Here is a 22,671-nt window from a genome sequence, read left to right as displayed (position 1 = left end):
CAGCTTAACCACAAAGTTAAAGATAGAAATCCATTTATTAATCTTGACCCCTGCCTGACAAAATCAAGAAATTTGTGAAAAGAAAAACGAAGCATTTTGTAAGAATAGCAGCAATAGTAGAAGGTAAAGAAGTATTATTTACCCACATAGCACACTTTGAGGTGCTCAAATGTGCCTACCTGTACTGTCCTACAGGTTAAGTTAAAGTTTAACATTATATACTATTAAAAAAAATGTTTTTGTTGCACGCCCACTTTATCTGCCCAAGTAGATAAAATGAAGACCCTGCTAGTGTAAACATGATCCTTAATTTAACTCTGAGAGTTTACTTGGGAATAATAGCTGCCATTATGAATTCAACAGAAAACTGCCATGTTATTTAGATTTCTAACAAACAACGTTCATTATTAAACATGTATCATTTGTGCCAATAATAGCCCTGATAGGCATTAATTACAGCCATTTGTGTGAAACATTATCAGCTTCTGCTGCTATCGCAAGCTGTCAAGTTGTCAAAGCCAAGTAGACGAGGGCAGAAAATGGTTAATTAAAATGTCAATCAAGCCTAGTGTAGATAGTGTACATACACTGATTATCTTTGGAGATGCTGAAATCAATTTTCAAGCTAAACTTCAAGTAATTTAACTTTCTGGGTGCTACAGATAATGCACCATAAGAATACACATCAAGATTGATGACAAACAGTGGGTTTCTGTCAGACGGCTGAAAATAGGGGTTTGTTGCAGGGGTGAGATGATGGATAACACTGCATAAATCTCAGGTCGATCACTCAATCAATCAGGACTATATTCTATCACCAGTCTCAGATTGGCCCAGTCTTCTAGGTCTGCTCAGATCTGGCTGTTCTTTAACTGGTGAAAAATGAACGTGTTCTGAATAAGCGTAATGGGCCTGACCATGCACCAAGGTTATGGTGGCGGCTGGGTGAAATGTGTTGTAGCTTACAGTATGTGTATGTTTTGACAAGTATATATGCTTTGCCAAACAGGGATTCAGTCAATTTTTCTATAACTAGAGGTTCGGGCCACTACACCGCTGTATGGGTCATAGTGTGACCTGTTGTGTGGAGGTCTCTGTTTCTGTCAGTCCTTGTCCCTTTTATGCCCATATATGGAGTTCCCTTGTGTCATCAGTGTATGCCCATATATTGGCATGTCCATTTGACTGATTTGTTTGCTCCTGATGCCTTGACGACCAGAGATGGGAAGTAACGAAGTACAAATACTTCGTTACTGTAAAGAAGTACATTTTTCAGTACTTTGTACTTTACTGAGTATTTATTTTTTGGAGTACTTTTTACTTTTATCCGTTACATTTTAACACAAGTATCTGTACTTTTACTCCGCTACATTTTCAAAACAGGCTCGCTACTTTTATGTTAATGTTGCGCCGATGCGTGGCAGATCAAACGAAATGATTAGAGCGATCGATCATCATGCATAGAAGCTGCGGTGACGCTCTGGAGTGAGAGAGTCACACTGTCAAGTAGGGCAAGCACCGGCATGAGCACCGGTCTATTTACTTCCTGTAACTAGACTAACAAATAAAACTGATCATATAGTCTACATAATAGCCTAATACCTCATGCTCTTATTTTGAAATCCACGGTTTTCATGCGTGTGTTTGAATTGATTGCTTAATTACTTGATTAGCAGTTCGCATAGCAAAAGCACTACAGTATGGCTTGTTTACATTAGGTTCCTCTGACAGACAATATGCAAAACATCTTACAGTAACAGTCAGAAATCAGTCTGTCTGTGGATGTGAGATGTATTATATATAATTATAATTGAACAATGAAAACGACATTTTTATTTGGAAACCTTATCTGTATTTTAAGACCAGTCATAATGGTGTAGGCCTACTTGGTGGTCAATTGGCACTTAAAGAAAATGGGTTACAAAATCGTGGGATATAGCCTACATATATTTTTTATAATAATAATGATTGTACTTGGAGAGTCAAATATTAGGCTATCTGTACTGCAGTCTAAAAAAAACACTGCTGCTTTTAGATTTCACATCATAGTAGGAAACCAATTCTGGGCCAGTTTTAAGACGTGTGTTTGGTGGGGATCTTTTAATTTTATTATCCTTCAAATTCTAGAAATATACGGTAAAAATACTTTTACTTTTACTTTAAAAGTACTTTTCAAAGCACATACTTTTTACTTTTTACTTGAGTAATTATTTGGAATGAGTACTTTTACTTTTACCAAAGTCGTTTTTTTTACTTTTACTTAAGTACAGAATGTGAGTACTTTTCCCATCTCTGTAATGACGACACATTGAGGTTAGGCAACACATACCATATTTGTGAGTAGCGTACAGTATACCGTATATTAGGGCTGGGATGCGATTCGAAATTTTAATCTAATTAATTACAGGCTCTGTGATTAATTAATCGCAATTAATCGCATTTTAATCGCACATCGATATTTGACCTGAGAAGCATTTTTTTTTCAAGTAAAACACATTTTGTTGTACGAGGGAATTTTTAAATCTAAATTTCGCATCCACTGGGCCAAGCAAAGCGCTCTGATAGGCTGTGTTCTGTGGTGCAAAAACTAAGCGCGATTAAAATGCGTACGTTTTTTAATCGCGTTCATTTTCTGTAATTAATTCATCGCAATTAATCAGTTAAAGTCCCAGCCCTAATATATATATATATATATATATATATATATATATATATATATACACAAGTTTCCAACGCCCCATAGTGCATTTGCGCAGACGCTGTACCGAGCTTCCGGCGCCGCAGCCGAGTGTGATTTACAAGCTCACAATGGGCTGCATCTGCGACGCGACGTGAGCTTGTATGTCTGCTGTTAAACCGGAAGTGTGGTCCAAACAGGTCCAAATAATCGCCAGTAAACTCCCGCGGAAACAGGTGGATATATATATATATATATATATATTAGTCATCTCACGTGACTAATGTATACATATTTTATCATGCTGGTACCCAGTAAATGTAAGTGCTACAGTGCATTGTATGTATGGACTGTAAAAGAAAATTGCTGCTTCGGTTCATGCAGTTTAAGTGCCTTTGGCCTTTGGGTCATTCCGCCAATCAAATCACAGGGCTTCATCTGAACTCTTGACATCCCAAACTCCACGGCATAATCATAGGAGACATTAAGCTCCTCTGTCTATTCACAGGGCTAATGTCGCCATTAGAAATCCATTATTCTCCAGCAGGAGCGTGTGGCCTGACAGTCTAGGCAGAAACACCAAATCCTCCCCTCTCTGCTCTGCGAAGATAATTAGCTGGCGAGAGGCCTCCAGAATGGAATGCCGTTGGAGGGTATTAACGAGCTGGGTAAACACCATAAGTCAACATGGCCACTATAAAGCATGTCAACATACATCGACCACATAGGCTGTGCTGCATGTGCATATTTCTTGGTAAATGTGCGAAAGCAATGGCATCACATATTATAATAACATTCTGAGTCTTCTCAGGTAGTCTTTATTAAATACGCACATTAAGATAATGAAAGACCATCATTACTTGACCATTCCCTGAGAACTAAATGATGTCCAGCGGGTTCAGCAGTATGTTTCATACTGTAAGAGGTATAAATACCTCCACCAATATCAATATTTCACTGTGGCTGTCTCTGGGATAGTAGCCTTTCTGAGGTCGTGATTGATGCTATAGTGTTTACTGCTGGGCTTAGAAGAGAGAGAACAATGGAGTTGTTGCATTACATAGAGGATCTATGGCAAAAGACAGATGGCTCTGGGTTGGCTGAATTTGGATATAGGCAGTCTTACACCATTTACAGTGTAAATGTACGTTTCATTCAAGTATATTTGACGTATACCATCTAGGCAGCATTAATATGTTATAATCTGATGTCAGGTATAGGTCTTCTGTTGTGATTATTTGTGAGTGTGCAGTAAACAGCAATGTGCTTTTGAGTAGAGATATCGATCAATAAATATTTCCTGTTATAATCAAATCATGCGACTTATCTTATCATACTACATACAGGTAGTTAGTATGTCTCCCTTGTCAGGTACTGTCCCTATGTAATCCAGTGTGGGTGTCTCTTGGATTTTAGTCCATGGGTTTTGGGCTATGGTATGGGTCAGGGCCAGGCTAATGGAAAATATGTTATGAGTTCTGACCATGAGGTCAGCACATGGTACAAATGGTCACATATAGATAATGGAGGTCGAATCTGTCTTGTTTTGTCAAAGAATTCATATTATGCGTGCGGCGACGTTCATTGGCCACTGTTCCATTCCCATGGAAACAACCGTAGCTATTTTGAAACACACAAAGACCCCAGAAATTGAAGTGGGCCCTAGAAAATGGAAGGAGTAGTCACTAGAAAATTATTTATCCATTTGTTAGCTTTGTTTACTGCATTCGCCGGCAGTGCTGACTAAAAGCTGTAATACTCTTAAAGCCACTCACAGTGGTGTGAAGAGACTTCCTCAACAGCATGAGTCAGAAGAGTGCACTCTCAGTAAAACAGCATACGAGAGTAGATTAGACTGTGCTTTATTAATGTTTAAAACAAACTGAAGTGTGGAGTGCATGGTGTGAACAGAGATCACAAAGATACACTATGAAACTTCAAGAACCCATTAAAAATCGGAAACCGTGATGCATGTGTTTCTGCAAACTTCCATATTTCAGATAATCTGTTTAACTACTTAATCCCTACAGCACATGCTTTGTTCACCAGCGGGTTTTCCTTTTTTCTCCGACACCAAATCTCTATCTACAAGCTCCCATAGCATCATCAGCTTGTAGATCTGCTATTTTTACAGAATGTTATCCTATTATGACAAAACGGGGCGCCCGAGATGTCGCATGGTGACGGGATGTGATGATTCACGATTACGAGCCTATGGTACGCTACTCGAACACCACTGAGTTGCCTGGAGCAGGCCATGCAACGCTTAGCACGACCATTTGCTCACTCGAGGGTGCCCTTCAGTCAGGCATGCCGGCCTTGTTTTAAGTGTGAGAGCAGCACTACTATACTGATTACTGCTTTTGTCACAACAAACATTGACGGCTGGTCAGATGTTGCCCCAACTACGCAAACACTACTACTTGAGAGTGAGAAGAATGTGTAGTTAAAGAAAACTATTATAATACACAAAGCTAGTCTTGGGAGTTGTAGAACTGTTGGCAGAAGTTCAAAACCAATATGAGTTTACAGGACCCATGCCTTACAGTGATTCCAACCAGGCTATACTTACCCTCCAGGGGTAACCTCTATAAAGCTTTGCAGCGTATTATTTGGTCACCACTTATCTATCTATAAATGCGAGAAGTCTCTGCGTGCGTGTGTGTGTGTTTGTAATCCGCGTATCTCGAGAACCGTTCGTCCCACCGGCTTCAGATTCGGCACGCGCGTTCCCCGCCGCGGCACGGAGTGCAGTGCCGGGTCTCGACCCGACCCGACGCGCGGTTTTCCCAAACCGGCGCGAAACGTTCGGAATCTCCTTATGCGGGGTTGATTGTTGACATCAGGCTGTTTCTGAGGAAATCGGCGAAAGCTCTGACTCATTGTGACATCACTTCATAAAAGGCTCTGACATCACGTACGCCACATGAGTCAACAAAAAATCTCTGTGAGTGTGTATGTATGTAGGTAATCCGCGTATCTCGAGAACCGTTCGTCCCACGGGCACGCGCGTTCTCCATAGACAGATATCTCCATATATGGGCATAAAATGGACCCAGAACTATAACTGCAGTGATCTCCATATATCCATATATGGGCATAAAATGGACGCAGATAGCCAGATATCTCCATATATGGACATAAATGGACAGAGGCAAACAGATGGTCAAAGATCTCCATATATGGGCATAAAATGGACGCAGACAGACAGATACAGATATCTCCATATATGGGCATAAATGGACACAGGCAAACAGATGTTCAAAACAGGTCCTATGACAACAGGTATAATGAGGTTTGCATTAAAGGGGGAACCGGCACTGTGTCTGCAACACAGTTGGAGGCACAGACAGATACTCCATATATGGGCATAAAATGGACGCAGATAGACAGATATCTCCATATATGGGCATAAAATGGACCCAGAACTATAACTGCAGTGATCTCCATATATGGACATAAAATGGACGCCGACAGACAGACAGACAGACAGATACAGATATCTCCATATATGGGCATAAATGGACACAGGCAAACAGATGTTCAAAACGGGTCCTATGACAACAGGTATAATGAGGTTTGCATTAAAGGGGGAACCGGGCACTGTGTCTGCAACACAGTTGGAGGCACAGACAGATACTCCATATATGGGCATAAAATGGACGCAGATAGACAGATATCTCCATATATGGGCATAAAATGGACCCAGAACTATAACTGCAGTGATCTCCATATATGGACATAAAATGGACGCCGACAGACAGACAGACAGACAGACAGACAGACAGATTGGAGGCACAGACAGATACTCCATATATGGGCATAAAATGGACGCAGATAGACAGATATCTCCATATATAGATATCTCCATATATGGGCATAAATGGACACAGGCAAACAGATGTTCAAAACGGGTCCTATGACAACAGGTATAATGAGGTTTGCATTAAAGGGGGAACCGGCACTGTGTCTGCAACACAGTTGGAGGCACAGACAGATACTCCATATATGGGCATAAAATGGACGCAGATAGACAGATATCTCCATATATGGGCATAAAATGGACCCAGAACTATAACTGCAGTGATCTCCATATATGGACATAAAATGGACGCCGACAGACAGACAGACAGACAGACAGACAGATACAGATATCTCCATATATGGGCATAAATGGACACAGGCAAACAGATGTTCAAAACGGGTCCTATGACAACAGGTATAATGAGGTTTGCATTAAAGGGGGAACCGGCACTGTGTCTGCAACACAGTTGGAGGCACAGACAGATACTCCATATATGGGCATAAAATGGACGCAGATAGACAGATATCTCCATATATGGGCATAAAATGGACCCAGAACTATAACTGCAGTGATCTCCATATATGGACATAAAATGGACGCCGACAGACAGACAGACAGACAGACAGACAGATTGGAGGCACAGACAGATACTCCATATATGGGCATAAAATGGACGCAGATAGACAGATATCTCCATCCATATATGGGCATAAAATGGACGCAGATAGCCAGATATCTCCATATATGGACATAAATGGACAGAGGCAAACAGATGGTCAAAGATCTCCATATATGGGCATAAAATGGACGCAGACAGACAGATACATATATCTCCATATATGGGCATAAATGGACACAGGCAAACAGATGTTCAAAACGGGTCCTATGACAACAGGTATAATGAGGTTTGCATTAAAGGGGGAACCGGCACTGTGTCTGCAACACAGTTGGAGGCACAGACAGATACTCCATATATGGGCATAAAATGGACGCAGATAGACAGATATCTCCATATATGGGCATAAAATGGACCCAGAACTATAACTGCAGTGATCTCCATATATGGACATAAAATGGACGCCGACAGACAGACAGACAGACAGATACAGATATCTCCATATATGGGCATAAATGGACACAGGCAAACAGATGTTCAAAACGGGTCCTATGACAACAGGTATAATGAGGTTTGCATTAAAGGGGGAACCGGCACTGTGTCTGCAACACAGTTGGAGGCACAGACAGATACTCCATATATGGGCATAAAATGGACGCAGATAGACAGATATCTCCATATATGGGCATAAAATGGACCCAGAACTATAACTGCAGTGATCTCCATATATGGACATAAAATGGACGCCGACAGACAGACAGACAGACAGACAGACAGACAGATTGGAGGCACAGACAGATACTCCATATATGGGCATAAAATGGACGCAGATAGACAGATATCTCCATATATAGATATCTCCATATATGGGCATAAATGGACACAGGCAAACAGATGTTCAAAACGGGTCCTATGACAACAGGTATAATGAGGTTTGCATTAAAGGGGGAACCGGCACTGTGTCTGCAACACAGTTGGAGGCACAGACAGATACTCCATATATGGGCATAAAATGGACGCAGATAGACAGATATCTCCATATATGGGCATAAAATGGACCCAGAACTATAACTGCAGTGATCTCCATATATGGACATAAAATGGACGCCGACAGACAGACAGACAGACAGACAGATACAGATATCTCCATATATGGGCATAAATGGACACAGGCAAACAGATGTTCAAAACGGGTCCTATGACAACAGGTATAATGAGGTTTGCATTAAAGGGGGAACCGGCACTGTGTCTGCAACACAGTTGGAGGCACAGACAGATACTCCATATATGGGCATAAAATGGACGCAGATAGACAGATATCTCCATATATGGGCATAAAATGGACCCAGAACTATAACTGCAGTGATCTCCATATATGGACATAAAATGGACGCCGACAGACAGACAGACAGACAGACAGACAGATTGGAGGCACAGACAGATACTCCATATATGGGCATAAAATGGACGCAGATAGACAGATATCTCCATATATGGGCATAAAATGGACCCAGAACTATAACTGCAGTGATCTCCATATATGGACATAAAATGGACGCCGACAGACAGACAGACAGACAGATACAGATATCTCCATATATGGGCATAAATGGACACAGGCAAACAGATGTTCAAAACGGGTCCTATGACAACAGGTATAATGAGGTTTGCATTAAAGGGGGAACCGGCACTGTGTCTGCAACACAGTTGGAGGCACAGACAGATACTCCATATATGGGCATAAAATGGACGCAGATAGACAGATATCTCCATATATGGGCATAAAATGGACCCAGAACTATAACTGCAGTGATCTCCATATATGGACATAAAATGGACGCCGACAGACAGACAGACAGACAGACAGACAGATACAGATATCTCCATATATGGGCATAAATGGACACAGGCAAACAGATGTTCAAAACGGGTCCTATGACAACAGGTATAATGAGGTTTGCATTAAAGGGGGAACCGGCACTGTGTCTGCAACACAGTTGGAGGCACAGACAGATACTCCATATATGGGCATAAAATGGACGCAGATAGACAGATATCTCCATATATGCATGGGCATAAAATGGACCCAGAACTATAACTGCAGTGATCTCCATATATGGACATAAAATGGACGCCGACAGACAGACAGACAGATACAAATATCTCCATATATGGGCATAAATGGACACAGGCAGACAGATGGTCAAAACGGGTCCTATGACCAGGTAAAAAACAGGTATAATGGGGTTTGCATTAAAGGGCGGGGCATTCATTCCCTATTTACATTGTTCCGAGTTGGCCAGGTCGCCGACTAGACGCTGGGCCGCCCGAAGGGCGGCCCAGCTTCTAGTATATAATAATAAAACTAAATCATCTGGTAATTGGAACTGGAGATTACAATCAGGCTCTAAACTCATGGTCCATTTTGCCCGTATGTGTTAAGGTGCTCACACACCATGGTTATTATAATGTATAATATCCATTGTGCATGCGGAAAAGTTTTTTTTTTTTATCTGCCTCTGGGGGCACCGCCCGCTTCCACTTCCAGTCGCACATGTCTTTGTTTACATTCCTAACATTCCTGACCTACACCTTGTAACCAGAGTTGCCGATAGATTCAGCTGCGGAGCTTGTAATCTGTCTTGAAAGATTACCCAGTATACAAGACACACAAAGGGCCTGATCCGTATACTCCAGTTTTTATTTCGGTTCGGTTCGGGGAGTCACAAAATCTCGGCAGCACCGAACAGCCGAATTAATGGGGTCTCTGGTGGGGGCACCAGAGCCCCCATTCACCGACCTTCTGCGTTGTCCCCTTTTCAATTTCCCAGAAGCCTCTTCTGAACATGGAACATAGGAGAGAGAGGCCGCTATTGAGTTACTGCTCTCAGGTGCACTTGTGATTAAAAGCACTTTCACAAAGTGATTTAATAGGCACCTCACTCCGACAAACAAATTCATCTCGTCGTCCAAGTTGTTTGGTGTTTTAGGACTGCAGTCTACAGGATCTACAAAGAACATTAGAGATTTTACGATTGCATTTTCTCATTAAGCTAGGTAATTGCTTCACACACACCACCCTCTGTGTCTGGCGTCTGCTGCCTGAGGGGGACCTGGCTGATTTAGTCAGCATTTCACATAAATATATTTACCAAAACTTGCTTAATGCAAATTCGACTGGCAAATGCTCCATGTACTGTATCTTAAAACTAATATTTAGTTCAGAGAGCCTTGTGTTGTGACGGTCAGTTAACTTTAAGGGACTTATGTAGTTATGCCGTTTTTATAGGTGTTTGAAACCAGTTAAAGGGGAGCGGTTGTTGCCCGTAGACATTTAAATTAACGGCCTGTAAACAGGCTTAATGGGACATGGCGGAATCTTACAAAGTCAGATTCTACAAACCTGCTTTAACTGTGGTGCCATGCTGTGATGCAGGAGCACATCAAGCTCTTTTTAAAACTAGACATTTTTCAATCTGAGTATTCTTCATTCATTGTTATATAGCCTCACTAGTCTCTTTTTTCCACTTTTGCTTCACTTTGTTCAACAGAGCCTGGCTGATGCCTTGGCGTTCTAGTCATGAATGAACGATGCAACCTTTGTGTTTCCCAAACCAATCAGAGTGGAGAGGGATGGCACTCTAGTGTGGTGTGTTTCAGGACTTTCAGGACAAACACACGTGCAAGCACGCATGCATGCACGCACACACACACAGTAGTTCCTGTTAATACCGTAATGAAAAAAATTATACAAAAAATACTGATGATAATTATCATTGGGCTTGTCTGAGTAGGGATAGGTTTAGTGGGTTATACATTTACATACATTTATTTGATTTTATCCCCATTTCTCTGTGACGTTTGTGTGGGGCAGCACTTATTAATATAGTGTAGTGTAATGAGCATGCTGTGATTTAATATCTGCACAAGAGGTATGAACTATCACAATTGTGTTGTTATTTACTTGGTGCACACGTTCACAATATGCACAATGCACTCTGGGAGTAAGTGGTGACATTATTGTAACATACTACAGGTGACTTGGTGATGGAGGTAGATTATATCTTAAGCAGGTTCTTCCTCAACCACAGATATTAGTCTCACATGCACATAACCCACAATAGAAATGAGAGGTATCATCAGTTAATTACATGGGTCAACCAGAAGAGTATGCACTGTGCATATTTAATATAATGTAAATAAGTAATATTAAATATGTATGAGATTAACTGAATTTAAAAACAAACAGATCATATACGAATACCGGTATGTGAATGCAATATACTGTAGCTGTTAATGAATACATTTTCAATGTGCTGGAACCTGGAGTTAATATCTTTGCATGGGTGACACGTTATATACTGGTACATATCTCCTTTAAGTAATACAAATTAAAATGCTTGGATTTGAAGTCTATCCTAAAAATTATCCCTAGATAACGATTAATTTACAAACTAAATTAAAATGTCCATGAATTATTAACCGTGCAATGTTCAACCAATCAGTTATTCAGGTAAGTTCAGAAACTTGCTAATGACTTGGAGCAAACCTAAACAAATGCAACATCTATAATTATAGCCATTAACAGGAAAATGGTATATGTTTATGTACCATATGTCTGAGGCTGTGAAGGACATGTATTGAGTGGGATACAGTTCTGTAGTTCTGAAGTCCAAATGAGATGATAATGATGTTTTTCACACTTTTAGAGCATATCCGTGGTCATAATGAGGACATAGAAACAAGAAAATAGCTCGCAACTCACGTTCAGTAGCTCCAATATGTATTTTCGACGACAAGCAGCATAGCATAAATATAAACGTTTCGACCTTTCTTGGTCTTCTTCATAATGAAGACATAGGCTACCAAACAATACATGCCAATGTCAAACTCATGCTGCGTGATTACAACGACAAGCTCTGGTGAATATCTTTTTTAATGTTATTGATCTGCTGAATTTTGTTTTGCGAGTATTAAAACGGGCAGCCTGTGGTGCTCAGTAGACTAGCAGTATCCGTCCTCTTTTGATTCTACAGGCCCACCTCAAAAGTATAAATTCTAAATCGAGCTAATTCTACAGGGCATCCTGGTGAATACCAGTTCAAATTGAACAACATTAGAGTGGCTGGTAGCACCAGCTCTCTTGATAGGATTCTGTAGACCAACAGTAGGTGTAACAACCTGCTTGAAATGGATAAAACAGTTGACATGAGGGGTTCAGACAAGTGACCTTGAGTTAATACACCCTAGTGTCCTGAGCTATAATTGACTGGACTGTGGTCTTGAGGATCAGGAGGCAGCATGTGGTGTTAGTGTTACAGTAGTACACTGCCAAAAGCAAAAGCCTTTCCTCCAACCTGATTCATAATATATCATCTGAATCTGAAATTGTCGGACAGAAACCTCGTATCTCCAAGTTTCAAATTTGAACGTTTCTTTTGTAAAGTAAAGCCCTGCTTTACCATACAAGACTGTCGCTCAAAACAAAAATTAAATAGCAGATCTACAAGCAAATAACGCCTCGCACCGTGAGGTGCTTTTTTGAAAATATCCTAAAATGACATGCCCAAAATACGGATGCTAGGTTGAGTCTACCTATTGGTTTCATAAATATGTGACTAAATAACTATACATTGGAGCCGCCCGACAGTATATCAGAGGTGAAGCTGGTGGTGGAGGTCTACATTAACCATTTAAACTTTCTAGACGTATTAATCTGGACCCGAGTCGTCTACTTGGACTGCTTTTTTTCCTCTGCACGATGCGTTGTGGGCTTGTAGATTTTCATTGTTTGCTTCCCCCAGAGTATGGATGATAGGGGTTGAAGTGGTTATGGCAGCAGTTTGTTTTTATGGACAAAGTGAACTTGGGGGACATAATTTCTATTTATGATGCGTCAGGCATCATCAAGGGCGGTTCTGACATCTCCTGTGCCGTGTGCTTTCAAGGGGATTGAATTAGCCCTTCTCCCAATGATGGCTCTGTGTCATCTCACTGACCAGGAGCTGCTGGCTGTGTATAGCTGGGGGGGGGGGGGGGGGGGGTGCACACGAAGGACATCTTCACTCAGAGGTCAAAAGGGAGCCCAGATTTGCAATGTCTGGCATGTTGTGGCCGACACATGCACCAAATGAACCTTCTCACTGTGCTGTATGCGTGACCTTCCCCGTTTTCTTTTCCTTCCTTGCTACAAGTAATACATTTTTGTTTAATAGCTGCCGGTTGCAACCTAGACCAGTTGTGTCTCCCGTTACTGTCACACACGAGGTATGTCAACAGTTGTCCATGTCACCCCATAATCTCTAAGGTGCCACATTCTTTACAGAGGGCAAAACCGTTTTTATGATCGGTTGTTTGCTATGTGAGGGGTGGAGGAACTGATGTCATTGCAGCATTTGAAAACATACTGTAAACTCAGATTGACCCAGATGAGGCCAGCTTGTAGCCAAGTGGGTGGATGAACATAATAATTCACACACAACTTCATGTTTAATACACATGCAGGGTAGGACTGTTCCCCTCTTGGATGTGTGATGACGTGTCCTGACTGAAGCTTGACGAGTGAAGTGTCTCTCTCTCGATAATTATGTTGGCCCTTCATTTGAGGCTGACATGACACTGTCATAACTATGACATGACATCATGAACACAAAGGAAGTTTTATGAATGTTGTCAGTAGTTGAATGTTGTCATTCACTCAGTTACGGTATGTCACTTTCAATGGCTGCAAAGTTGACACTGAGCCGATACACTCTGAGCATTCTTTGATTGAAAAATAACTCATCAAGTACTGTGCAAATCACAAATCAGGTCTGTTTTATTGAACATAGTGACGTGATATTGATGTAGTGATATTGATGAATTCCAAATATCATCAAATTATTCTGCGGCACCCCTGGACTGGCAAGTCCACTGGCCTATAGCTCTATCCATGTAGGTAGGTGTCTACTCCCTGCTGACACTACTGGATACAAGCACCATCAGAAACGGTTCAATGATGAGTTGAGCCAAGCAGAACCTGTCACAATGGTAATGTGTTTTACCATTTTCAATAATTGACCGACCAGAAAGCGTTTTAAGAAGGAGAACCCTACAGTATATAGATATTGTGCCTTCAATATTATCTTAGGTAGGTGTCTACTTACTGCTGACACTACTGGATACAAGCACCATCAGAAATGGTTCAGTGATGAGTTGAGCCAAGCAGAACCTGTCACAATGGTAATGTGTTTTACCATTTTCAATAATTGACCGACCAGAAAGCGTTTTAAGAAGGAGAACCCTACAGTATATAGATATTGTGCCTTCAATATTATCTGTGTGTCATGATGACGCACAGATGTCATGTCACAGTTTTGTTGGACAAAAGCATTTTTGTGGATTAGAATGCTTAAATACATAGCACTGTATGTTTTCCAGCTTCCTACATAAGTCAAATAGACAAAAATAACATTATACTTTAGCATGGTTGTTGTTTATTTTGGACAGATTTTTTGCCTCCCATATTAACATCTGCACATGCCACGCACGCTCGCTCGCACGCTCGCTCGCTCGCACACAAGCACGCACGCACGCATGCACGCACGCACGCACGCACGCACGCACGCACGCACGCACGCACACACACACACACACACACACGTGCAGTCTCTGTGTGTCTGTATGTTTGTACTCACAAAATTCTGCTCAGTTTCCGTTTAGTGAAGTGTTAAAGGTTAAAATAGTACAAGTTGTCTCAGGGAGCTCCGCTGAACTAAGTGTCTAATTAAGTAAGTCTAACAGCTGTGCAGAAAAATAAGTCAAAGGCACTCATGAGGCAAAAATATAACAAACGTTAAATTAATTGAGACCAAATAATTATTTGAGAATCAATTAAAATGGCAAAGGCAAGGACAAATAAAGAGACTGTATAAAAGGCTGCCCGCTGCTTCTGCAGGATAAAATATGACAGTTTTTGCATGTACAGTACAGTAATCCAGATTGAAGCAAATTCTGGGCCCTGGGTACAAGGATTCCGATTCACTCACATTTTATGCTTTAACTATAGCAGATATACAAGCTTGCAGCACGGCACTCGGTGCCCCGCTGCGAGCTTGGATCACAGACTGCCATGGATCACAGACTACCTTGGCACTCGGTGCCGCGCTGCGAGCTTGGATCACAGACTGGCATGGATCACAGGCAGACCACAGTATGTGAGGCTGCAGAGTTACCAGTCTGATGTGCTGGTGAGCAATACGAGTGCCCCTCAGGGCACTGTACTCTCACCTTTTCTGTTCACTCTCTATACATCGGATTTACACTTCAACTCCAAGACCTGTCATCTGCAGAAGTTCTCAGATGACACTGTGGTGGTCAGCCAGATCTCGGGTGACAACACGGCTGAGCACGATGGTGTTGTAAGGGACTTTGTGCAGTGGAGCGAGGCCAATCACCTCAGGCTCAACGCGAGCAAGATCAAAGGAGATGGTGGTGGACTTCCGCACTTCCAAGAGAGTTCCCTAGGCTAGGAAGCTGGACTCCATCTTGAACAACTCCTCCCACCCACTCCATCTTGATATCTTCAGTTACTGGAGTAAGAGAGGAAAGGAACGTTTTGTCTACCCAGGACGGAGATGCAAGAGACTAGGAAAGTATACCGGCTGCTCTCAAGTTGTACAACGACACACAACGGTCGATTGACAAGGACTACCTTCCTAATGTAGGACGACGGTAGCCTTTTTCTTTTCTTTACTGGAACTATTATATCTGCACTGACTCTGACCTCTAAGGACCTTCCAGGGAGGGTGCTCTTGTGCATCTTGCTGCGTCACCCTTTCTTGTTTTTTGACCTTTGGACACTGCACTATTAGGTTGTGTTAGTAGTTTTTTTTTGTATTTCTGCTTGTGTTTGACATGATGTTGAGATACTTGTTATACTAACTAGCATTGACTGTTATGGTCACTTTGATTTGGGCACTGTATTATATTGATAGTTGTGCTTTAGGACACTTTATGTATATATATTATTCGTTCCCTTTCTTGATGTACCTTACTCTTACTGTACTTACTGTACTCTGTACTCTGTTCTTGTTTTTTCTTTTTATCTTTTTCATACGTCTCTGTAACTTTGTAAATAACCTTATGCTGTGCTGCCTCTGGGCAACTGATTTTCCCCCTTAGGATAATAAAGGTATCTATCTATCTTGTAGATCTGCTAATTCTTTTTTAATCGTGAAAAGCCTTTGAATATTTCAAATCCTTCTGTTTCTATGTCAGTGGTGCTCGAATTTTTTCATGTGAAGGACCCCCAAAATGATATGTATTTGGCCATGGACCCCCATCTCAAAACATTTTAGTTCCAGGGGACCCCCAGAAGAAGAATTTCAGTTACAAATGTTCGCTTAAAAAATACATAATTCAAAGTTTGCACACATTTTCACGACAAGCTCGGTGCCGCGCTGTGAACTTGTATATCTGCTATTTTTCAGTAGCTAAGGCCCCCTCCACCTTGGGCCCTAGTAACTCAGTCCCACTCCCCCCCCCCCTCCCCCTCCCTGTGGCGCCCCTGTCTGTCTCACATATAGCATGTGAGCCTGTGAGACAGAACGGCTTTATTGCCTGAAGGCTCTTCAATTTCTAGACACATTATTAAGGTGCATTGATGTTGGGAGGTTGCTAAGGCTACAGCCGAACCTTTCCCCTAAATACCTCCAGTGAATAATGACCAGACAGGAGCAAGGCGTCTTTTTCAGTTTCAGAGAAGCCTCTCAGCCTCTGTTTCCCAAATGTATATATTCATGTTTCTAATTGTTATATTTCCAATAGGCTTACCACAACGTACCAGAACTCGATATGATTACACATGTGATCTTTTGGAATAGAGTTCAAATATTAAACCCAATTGTGATCTTTTGAATTCGATCTCAAATAACCCAATGAACCCAATGCTCATCAGGTCGCAGAGCAGATAATCCCAGACTTCCCTTTCCTTTAGCTAACTCTAACTGTACCTTAGAGCTCCCCCCTGCCCCATGACAGTGGGGGTAAACCCAAAGATCTTTTGAGATATCAAATATTAGCCCCCTATAATACTGTAGTAGAGAAGGTTAGCAGCACCCCACACAGTGCAGAGAAAGAGACAGGGAATAATTTCTCATCCAGAAGATATAAAATGGACAGGATCAATATTAAGAAGAATGCAGGAAATGACATGGGGTACTGTGTGGTGGGAGGGAACTGCTCATTACTTGAATATTGATTAGTTGGCAAATAATTTTTAGCAGACTCTAGTCTAGACTCAAACATTTGATTTCATTGAAAATGTGTCATGATTTATAAGTTGTGACACAGGCTCTGTCTCATTTGCAAGAATTGTTACTATAGTGCTGTAGCATATAACGGCTAGGGATGTCTCATTTATTGCAAATAAGTTTAATTTGTTTAAAAAAAGTTAATTTGTTCCTTGGCCGTGTACCCCAAAAGGCAGTAATTTTACTTTATTTTAACTCTTCTATATAAAATCCATTTACAAATAAAAACAGCATCTCCAAAATACCATTCATTGTTGAACAAGTGCCTGCTTTTTGGCGTCAGTTGCACGGCAGGCTGGATTGGTTCAAATACACAGATTTGATACACAGAGGCATTACCACGGAAACTGGAGGATGCGTGCTTCATCAAATTGTATGGCTCATGATGCTAGCAGTGTTGCCATGTCATTTCTGGAAAGTTAAGTTAATGTAAATATTGGTAGTTTTTGGACTTGCTTCCAAATGTTTTCATTATTATTTAAACCAGTGCTTTTCAAATATTTGGCATCAACCCCCAAAATGTACATGTATCCCTAACTCCCATCTGAAAATGTTTTGTGCCAGGGAGCTCCGTACAGTAGGTCTACAGTAGATCCATTTATGTTATTGGAATATTTCTGGATAGTGACGCATTGAGAGCTTGTAGATCGGCTATTAGCCGATGTACAGTATACAGTATACAGGTTTAAAGTGCTCATGTGGCCTGTAGTCGCTTCTTTTGGGCTTGTTTTCCTATACCTGGTTGTTTACTTCTGCTTACTGCTTACTGCTAGACCATCATTTCCCAAACAGTGTTATTATGCTACCCATAATAATTATGTTTCCCAAACATAATTATTATGGGTCGCGAGTAACATACATTTAAAAGCTTAGAAAAATTCCAAACAATTCCTACATTTTCCAAAAGTATTTCATAAATAAAATTGAACAATCAAATAATTTCCATAAATAAGTACGAAAAAAAATGTAAGAAGTGAAAATAGCAGATCTACAAGCTCACAGCGTGGTGCGAAACGGCGCGTTGTGAGCTTGTAGATCTGCTATTTTCATTCGTTTGGGTCCTGGGCAAACTTCTAAGCTCTCTTTTGGGTCTTGGTTTGGAACCATTGTTCTAGGCTGTCTCATGTACTGTAAACTTTGTTTTGGACAACACAGGTCCAGTACAGGTAAAGGTATAAGGGATGTTCCTCAACAGATACCAATGATGTAACCTGAGATTGTCTCTACCTGATCACAGGTCCATTCTCATGGTGCCAGTTCATTGGTCAGCTAAGATATGGATTTAGCATGCATTTATTGGTCTGTCTTTCTTTCTTTCTTTCTTTCTTTCTTTACTTCTTTCTCTCTCGCGCGCACAGTAGCCTATACTGTATATAGGTGGTGTATGTTGTATAAAGCATTTTATTAGAAATACACATTTTGTCAAATTTTGAGAAGTGATGTTGACAAACATACAATTTCCAAAGCTGTCATTGCACTTCATTACTTTATGTGAGAATATAATGTAGCATAATGGCAGAGATGTTGTATTGCCACAAATGATATGGCCTAATTCATTGGGGTAAACTAGCTTAGTCATCATTCTAACATTTCCTGCTGTTCCTAACAGAAGTTGTGATGAATGGCACTCTTGCACCAAGTGACAGCGCTGTGCACAGGAGTATTGGAGTGATGGTATTAAATGAAATAGCTTCTCAAATATGAGTAGCTTACAGTATATGACAGACTTCGCTTGGAAACAAGCCACAAATATTGAAATATGCTCTCATTCGTTCAGCTTATTTTATCCCAAACTGGTTGGTTGAGTTCAAGTTTGAATTCAAACTAGATTTATCAAATATCATCAAATCTAGGTCAGCACATGCTCCGCTGATCTAGACCTACTATAGACTATGTAACATGAATTCCGTCCTAAACTCAATCGTAACTTTATGGCCAAAAGCAGGTATGAAGCCTTCAGACAAGGAATATTGTACAGCCTTTTCCCCCTGGACTTACAGTACATTCCATCATGTGCGTACAGTATGGTGTTACACACATTCCTACATCAAGGGTGTTTTTCTTTTTTCTTTAGACACCATGTTTTATGAGGAAAGCAGTATAAGAACAGGAGGCACCTCATGACTACGCATAAAACTAGAGGATAGGTTTTATATTGCAGTCACATCTTTTTATCTTGAGTCATCATGCAGATTGACACGACAAAAATAGCTCACCATGTGATTTGTTGTCTTCTGTTATGGACAGTGATGTACACTCAAATCTTTAAATTTGAAGATTAGATGTGTTCCTATGTTTTATCCTGGTAATGAAGACTAGTGATGTGAGAACATTAGTGGCGCCTTTAAAGGGCCAGTTCACCTCTGGGACAACCAGGTCTTATTTTATTGTTGTTTGGGATAAGATCAACACAATCCTGAGATATTTTTTGTGTTCAATCTGTGTTTTGAGATATTTTAGTATTTCAGCATGAATGATGCAGCATGATGCAGCATGATGACTCATATGATGCAAAATGCATCATCATTCATGCTGAAATACTAAAATATCTCAAAACACAGATTGAACTAAAAAAATAACTATTTTGTGTTGATCTTGTCCCAAACAACAATAAAATAAGATGTGAACTGGCCCTTTAAGGTCTTTGCTAGACATACTGCAGGACTACCTTGTTAAAGAGCTATAAAATTGTAAATGGTGCATTTATATTGCACTTTATTCCAAGCAATTATGGCGTTCAGCCTCTTGCTCAAGGACACTTCGACACTAACTCTAGGGGAGCCCGAGATCGAACTGGGAACCTTGCTGCTCTCCATCTGATAGCTCTACCAGTCACTCTACCCCTGAGCCACTGCACCTTTATCCAAAGCATGCACTTCGTAAATTGCATTACATTCATGCACACATTCACGCATTGATGGCCGAGGAAACCATGCAAGGCAGCAACCTGGTCTTCAGGAGCGGTTAGGGGTTCAGTGTCTTATAATCACTTTCCGATTCCCAAGCAGCTGCTTTTCTTAGCCACTGCCGCCCCAGTGGAAACCATCTCAATGTGACTCACCATGGTTATGCTGTGTAACTTTTTCAATTTACTTGATTTAAAGGGGAATACCACTCATTTTCAACATTGAACTATGTCATTAATATACCTTAGAGTTGTTGTGTGGAAATAAGGAAAAAGTGCTCCCCTTCTGTGTTGCCTAGAACTGGAGGATTGATTGTGGGGTCATGAGATCAGTGACATCATGAAGATGCTTTGGTTTGCAGACTTTGGCTTAACTCTAAGGTATATTAATGATATAGTTCAAAGTTGAAAATGAGTGGTATTCCCCTTTAACTGTTCTTTTTTTTTAATATAATCTTTCATTGGTATGTTTTCCCAACAGCATTGCACGTGAAAATGTTTTTGACAGATAAACACAATTAAACAAATTCAAATGTCTACCCCCGACACCTGCCAAAAAGACAACTAAAACGAATGTTACACAGTTGTGATTGAATAAAGCAGAAATAGAAACTAAAACAGTGTTCCCTGAATGGTTGGTGAACATAATATGTGAATATTTTCGCTAACATAATACCGGTATGTTCACTAACGTAACACACGCACGCACGCACACACACTTAGTGTCTGTCTGTGTGCCGCGTGTGTCAAAAAACATCCAACAGATTTACTTTCAGAGGACACAAAGGAGATGTGCCATATGGAGATCTCTGATGTCATCAATATGACATGGGTCAATGGGTCAATTAATCGGGATATAATAGGACATGTGTCCTAAATGGACAGTAAATCTGCTTAACATGGGACTCAGGGATTTTAATAACGTAAGGCCTAATTTATACTTTGTCTATTCAAAAATAGTCAATATACAAGCTCACGTTACATCGCAACACAAGCTTGAAGATCTGCTATTCATCTGCTATATATTTTAGACGAATGAACGTTATAGGTATGGTTTGCGCGATATGAAACGTGAGCTTCATCTTACCATAATCACAGTAATCCCTAATCATATTCCATCATATTCAAGTGAAGAGACTCCAGTCTGAGCACTGCAGCAGAGTGGAGTGTGTGTGTGTGTGTGTGTCTGCGACCCACCTGATCCTCGTTGAGCATCGTTAAAGCTTCAAAGAAGGCAATTGTGTGTGCTGTGCACTGCAATAAGGTCGACATCTAGCATCAAAGCCAGGTTGGCCATCACTAGTGTGATGTAGTTAGCACTAGGTTTTAAACAAGAAAGCATGTGTACAGTAACAGTTGTCAACTTGTTGAACAAAAATTAAGCACATTAACATGAAAAGTATTCTACTTGAAAGGTATGCAATGTAGTTAGATGAAAATGTGGTTGTTTGTGAAAGTGTAGTAGTGAAAATGTGGTCGTGCCCGTTGTTTCAAGTGTTCATTAGATTAATAGCTGGGGGCGGGGGGGGGGGGGGGGGGGGGGGGGGGGGGGGGCGTTAGTGCGGCCCCCGGCCCCTTGGGTTTCTGTCAATGTGGCCCCCTGGACAATTTTGTTGAATACCCCTGCTGTACACTACAGAATTCACACCAACCACCCATCTAAGCCAAGCAACACACAAAAAAACAATCAATCAAAGTCTGGCCATAATGGTGGCATTGGTATTTATTTTTCTTTATATATATTCCTCACTTTTTCATCATGTGTGCTTAGATTATCTTAATAACTAGGTAGTAAGGATAGTTATCCAACTAACCAGTGAGTTGGCTTGCAGGGAGCAGTGCCCATTTGTTTCATTTAGGGATGCTAACAACACTAAAATACCATATTTTGGTTTGTAGAGCAGTGCCAAAATTACATTTCATCCGAGTTGTGGTAAATGCCGTCTGAGTAGAAAATAACAGATTCAAAATGTCATTGTGGCATTCATTTAACCCCCTGTCATCATGACTGCAAAGTTGAACTTCTGAGCTTTCATTTGTGCCTCGGATCATCTCTATCAGATGGAGAAAGATGTTGGATGTCAGAAATATGCCCTTCTTTGACATTTCATTCTGATGTCATCTAAATGTCAATTGTGATTTTGCTCTCCTTAAAGTCAAGAAATGCCCTACTGGGTATTCTGAGTACAATCTCAGGTCAATGCTCAGGTGTTCTCTTCCTGATATTAAAAGCTGGTAAGCATTAGTGAGTAAGTGGTATTAGGCTAGGGTTAGGCCACTTGACTACTGTAAGTAAAACTCCCTAATCGGGAGATAAGCGACCATCAGGTTGCATACACAAACTTTAGAAGGCAATCAGGAGGGAATATGGGAAAT

This window comes from Nannobrachium achirus, assembly GCF_963921795.1.
Source record: "Nannobrachium achirus genome assembly, chromosome: 3".
Classification (NCBI taxonomy): domain Eukaryota; kingdom Metazoa; phylum Chordata; class Actinopteri; order Myctophiformes; family Myctophidae; genus Nannobrachium; species Nannobrachium achirus.
This window is presented reverse-complemented; position numbering follows the sequence as displayed.